The following is a 6,175-nucleotide window of genomic DNA, read 5'->3' as shown; positions in this document are numbered from 1 at the left end:
AACATTAATTTCAGTTTTGATATAAAAACAAATTATAATTAAATTTAATAATAAACTATATTTATTAGCTTAAATATAATTTTAATGCTTAGAATTATTTTTAACAATTTTAATATTATAAAAATATTTTAACAGTTATAATACTTAAAATAAAGAAATATTAATATTTTATTAATTAAAAATTAAAAATATTTATTAATTAATACTTAAAATTAATTTTAATAGGAATTATATTTATTAGATTAATTTTAATATAAAAAATAATATTATTTACAGTTTTTCCGCTAGCATCAACTTTTACTTCACCAAACACCTCACAGCATATTTCATAGCTTTAAGCTCAACATTTTTTTTACAACATTTCCGTTAGCATTGAAGATTAAACTATCCACTCTACTAAACAGAGCCCTTATCTATCTAGGGCAGCCAGACGTAAAAGATAATGATGTATCATTTATATGGTCACAGCAACACTCATCGGCCTATGTCAAACTTCATTCGTCGTCACTGTCATAAACAAGAGCCACTCTACGATGGGTTGACATCTTTCTTGGAGGAGAGTCCTCATCTGACTCAATCCCCTTGCGCTTAAGCCTGCCTCCAAACTCTCTCCTCCCCTTTTGCTTTGATTCCTGCACAAAAAAAAAAAGTTCAGAAATACATCCAACATCAATAGCAGAAAATAAAGAGAACCGGATTGGACAGATCAGTTCACATTGAAGTTCTTATATCTTCTTCTAGGAAGCTCATCAAAACTCAAAAAGTTTTATTACAAGGTTTTATAGAGTACTGGTACCACTGCCAAAGTGTTAAAATCATAAATCATTATAATTTGAAGAATTGTTTTATATAGATTCCAACTATACGTCACTATTTTTGTGCACCAATGATAGCAAAGTAGAGCACTTCCTGAAAGTAGTTTTAGGCTTAATAATCTTTTGTACCAGTGTAGCTTATGATGAAACAGAGGATATAAAACTCTGGATAAAACATTTGTATACCTCATGCTCCTCTTCCTCCTCCGATGCTCCATTAAGTTCTTTCTCTTCCTCATCCTGTTCTTCCTCTTCTTCATAGTCCTGCTCTGGCACCTCAACTCTCTTGTCAAGGGGAGACCTTTCATCTTCCTCGCCATCACTTTCATACTCAGAGTCCTCTTTCTCACTTTCAGAAAAATCAACAGGACGATGAGATGATTTTGCAGCCAGCGAGGGCTTGCGCGAAATGTCTCTGTGTCCCTGAGACTGATGATCAAAAGGTAACTCTTGGTATTCTTGTTTCATTAGAAATTTTCAGAGAAAAAGTTCTACCACTCGGCCACATGTTCGCATGTACATAAATTTTATTAGGATTTAGGAAATTTTTTTTTTTTCACTTTACTGGTAACTTTGATGAAACAAATCAAACATATCAATTGTCTCCACATTATCCAATGTTTTCCTACAACATAAACTTCTTAGCAAATCATCAGTCATTTTCCAATATTTTCTAACATATAAGATTTTATTTTCCAAAACATTATTATCTGAAACGAGAAAAAACAACATTAAAGAATTGTTTTCTTTCCTGTGCATATACTATATATAAACATAGCAGTAGGGGGGAGAGAATATATATGCAATTCACATTTTCAGACCTTCTTAGCATTGATAATGCGCTTCTCTGCTCGAGCTTCCAGTTCCAGATCTTCCTCAAAGCGGTGCTGAGAGCGACGAGGGTCATAGTAATCTTGCTCATCATCCTGATGAAAATGATACAGACAAAAGACCGGATTCAGATTCCTAATTTCCTATGAATATTGACAGACAAATATCGTTGATCTTTACAAGAAAAAACGACAATTATGAGCTCATCGTCCACTTATCTAGATATTTGTAATAGTGAAAATTATGAATAGAATGAAAAGAAATAATCCAATCTTTTTAGCTTATCACATGAAAAAATAAATGCCAAATATACAAAAGAAGAGGTTGGAGCCCTTAGAACGTGGAAAATAAAGGTATGAAGCATGTACAGACCTCATCAAGAGCATCCTCCAAAAACCCGGGAGAAAGTAGGCGCCTTCGGTCCACAGTTGGTGTATACTTCCTGTTTACTTTTTCTCTCTTTTTATTAAGAATTACATTAGCTCTGATTGTCTGGCTGGCAGCCTACATAAGCATGAGAACAATTAAGTTAAAAATATACATCTCTCAACACCAATTATAACACTATAACCTTAGACACCAGTTACCTTTTCTTTTTCTTCCTTTTCTCTCTCAGGATCAATGTCAGTTATGCAGTTCTTGACCTTATAAACCTTTTTATGCCGACTGTCAACAAGAGCAGTCAATAACAGATGAGAGTTTGATGACAATGATGAAGGCATAAACCTCATCTTCCTCAATATACTTCCTTGCGATTGATACATTCCCTGCAACGATGGATATGAGTCCAGTCACTATACAGTCGCAATTCAGGTGGGGATTTGAATTCTTTTGTTAAAAGCTAAAGAAACAAAAATAAAACATAGACAGCATAGACATAGATACTCTTTTGACGTTTTCAACACAAATTTACAACTTGGAAGGTTGTTTGCCATCTTTTTCCCCTTATTTGGCCTCAGGCAAAATTTGCTGGGAAAGTGAAGAGACTTATCTAATTGGAGATGTATAAATAGATGTGAGAAGTCACCTTTGCATGTTTAAGGAAAAGATGTGCTTGATCATGCTGTGCTACTTACATGGAAATGTCAAGGACTTCATGCCCAATTAACAACTGCAGACTGCCATCTGACCATCTCACAAAGCGTGTGTTGCTTTCATACTGCAACATGTCCAAGGAAGAGTTGAAACATTACTTAGCAGCTATGGGTGAAAAAAGAACTATAGGAGAAGAGAGATACAACATCATCAGACTATCAGAGAAAACCAAACTTTCACATGCAAACTTAAAGGAGCAATTAAACTTGTAATCACGAGAACAACCACACATGGATAGCGAAATAAGATAAGATGAAGAGGCAATTTACCTACAAGGTATTCATAACTTCATAATCCATCTTCACAATAAAGGATTCCTTTTTTCTGAACGGACGCATCAAAGGAATCCTTTTTGGCAAAGAAATTTTACTACACTTTGTCAATCAGAATCTCATGGTATCCTAGAAGCTTGAAGGCTTGAAGCATAAAAGGAAGGAAGTAGGTCTCACTAAGGGCTTATACGAATGAACATGGAAATTACCGATTCAGTTTAGTCTACTGCTTAAGTATAACACGAACTCACAGACATTGTGCCATCAGGATTCCTAGCAGTCCTCCAGCGTACGATATTGTTTTCCAACCGTATACGAATTTTTGACCCAGACTCATCTGTCACAAACCCATCTTCTTCCACATAAGTCTTCGGATCAAATGGTTTCGGCTCAATGCCCATTATATTAGAGAGTTTGATCATATTCATCTGCAAAATGAACACCGTCGAGTTACTTGAGTACCAAAAACTTTGCCTCAAATCTAGCAATATACATACTCACATTCTAAAGCAACCAATGTCTAAAGGCATTATATCAATGTAACATAAATCAGAGAGATTTTCTGGGCAAGAAAATTTTTCCTTAGAATATATTATAATAAAACCAAGAGATGTTGGTGACTTGTACTCAAAAGAAGCTAGTAAATATTGCTGCACAATCGGATTCACATAAGAATATGATGTTATCATACTCTGAAACAACTTCACAAACATTACTACTCGGCAAGTAAACCTATTTTAAGTGTCATCATTTCAATATGTTGTTAAATAGTAGCAGCATCTTGTAGGTTCATGAACCCCCATAAATCAAGGTAACAAGCACCCTTCGACAATTGCACAATAGAGCATACAAGAAGGAAATATAACCTTTGCAGAATCGGCTGGAGGCGGTTGCAACGGAATCTCAAGCTCCAATGGAGGGCCAACTGGCTTCTCTTTAGGTTTAGCCTCAATGTTGTCCTCTTCCAACTCATACTGAGCATCTTCATCCACCAGCATATCCTCTAGATTCTTTTCATAGCTCCCTTCCTCTTCCATAGGCGATCTCTAAGAATTCACCATATAATATTGTCCTCCGATCGAAAACAAGAAATATGCATGCAAGGAAGAATTATAAAGGGCAAAAAACATAAACACACATGTTTCTGGCAGTTAACACTCACATGGGAATCATGCTCAATGTCATTCTGAACCACATACTCTACTTCTTCTTCATCGTCAGAGTCACCAAAAACATCACGAATCTCAGCAGCTGAGTGGGAAATATGAGTTTGATCCCTCTCCTCCCCAGGCGACCTACTGCTACAAAGTCAAGTTTCCACGAATAGTTAATATGGGTCAATGTAACCCAATAAATAATCCCAAGGTCTGGTAATTTCAATGTAAAATCAATCAAGAGTTTAACAAATTATTCATGCAAAAACAGCTTCTGCCTTCTGCCATAAAACATCACTTAGCCGGACAAAGAGGCCATGCTGCACTACAAACAACACAATTCAGACACTTCAAATGAGGGCCAGAGAGACCAAATTACGTGGGACTTCTAGCCTGATCAACCTCCTCGTCTTCATTGTCAGGGTAATGGGCATCCTCAGACCCTTCTGAGCCGCTCTCAACCACCTCGCGTCTCCGGCTTGTGACAGCTCTTGTACCATACTCCTCTTTTTCATCACTTTCTGTTTCTCTCTCTTTCTCCTCCCTTTCACTTTCTTCCCTTTGGTCACCAACATCTAATTCCTGCGAACTTTGTTCTTTTTCACCCTCGCTTTCTCCAGGATCAGGCCCCACATCACGCAACTCTCCTTCACTCTCGGCCTCCCCTTGCTCCCCCACCTCACCTTCGCCTCCACCTTCAACTTCACCTTGGTGCCCCATCCCTCCTTCAGCTTCATCCTGCAAACGAGGCGATCATGATTCAGCTTCGCAAAACCAGAGGGCATAAACCATCAAAAAATCGCATTAAAAACCGTAGAATTCAAAAAATGCAGTGCGAGAATCATACAGAGGCGTAATTTGGATGGGGATTGGACTCGTGCTCGGAATCGATTTCTTCCTCTTCCTCGGACTGATCTCCAAAGAGATTCTGCATCATCTGGTGCCTCTTCTCTTCCCCCATGTCTCTCTTACTTGTGTCTGTGATCGACTGTGGATGACTGAGAATGGCCTAGCTCTCGGCGGACGGAGCTAGCTGGGCTGTTGTGACGCCTTAATCGTTATTCTATTCCGCTGCAAGTGGCAAGTCGGTGGTTCTGAAGGATAGGGTCCTCACGTGGGTATCTGTTATCTGATCACCACCGCCGTCAACCCACACTCTCTTGATCTTTGCTTTAGCCTTTAGCTATACTCTTGACTCTTGAGTCAGAAACTAGTCCAGAAGCGAGCTTGAAGGCTTGAAGACGGTGAACTTTTTTGGCCTTGATGGGCTTTAGTAATGGGCCCAAATGGAGCTTAAAAAGGCCTCTATCTTGCCAATAAATTTGGGCTTAATATTGGGTCTACTGGGTAGGAAGAAGTAAAGCCCATTATATGTGGATTTTCGCCGTGCGCGTGTAAAGACTACAATGATATCATAGCATGTCTTCAATCACATGTAAATTCCTAGTATGGTAGCGTGAAAATGTATAGGATTTCTAACTTTAGTTGAATGATTCGTTCGCAACCAACTTTTGATTATCCCTGAATTAATTAATGTAAATTCATGGTGTGGTGATGTATCAATGAATAGAATTAGAATTTTGGTTAAATGATTCGTTGAGAACCAACTCGAATATCCCTAGATGATTAGTATTGTCTTGACCTGCTCTGCACAATATTTAATTTAGGATAATATCTCGCCTCCCCATTCGAACCCATGACCTGTTGATGATAAGAGAGTGCATGTCCAACTTACTATGTAAACATCCGAAAAACGATTTGTAAATCTTATGACGACCATCTCTCATTGGTTGTCGTGGACGCCATTGTCAAGAAGTGCACACGAAACTTTATATACCAATCTCTCTTGCCACGTTACTAATTCTCCTAGTGTAGATTGACTTGTTGGTAATATCCCCGACAAGGTAAAAGTCACATACATTGCATTGGCCAATGCAACATTTGCAGGAGTATGAACTTCTTCTTCTAGGTTATTGTAGCGATGAGGGAGTTCCCTTCTTGCTTTCAA

The 6,175-nt window shown here is 37.9% G+C and overlaps 1 pseudogene; it reads right to left on the bottom strand.

The window, feature by feature from the left end:
• Positions 1 to 346: 346 nt before the first annotated feature.
• On the bottom strand, positions 347 to 5,359 carry LOC120016001 (annotated as a pseudogene).
• Positions 5,360 to 6,175: the final 816 nt, after the last annotated feature.

This window comes from Tripterygium wilfordii, chromosome 15 (assembly GCF_013401445.1).
Source record: "Tripterygium wilfordii isolate XIE 37 chromosome 15, ASM1340144v1, whole genome shotgun sequence".
NCBI classification, from domain to species: Eukaryota; Viridiplantae; Streptophyta; class Magnoliopsida; order Celastrales; family Celastraceae; genus Tripterygium; species Tripterygium wilfordii.
This window is presented reverse-complemented; position numbering and strand designations above follow the sequence as displayed.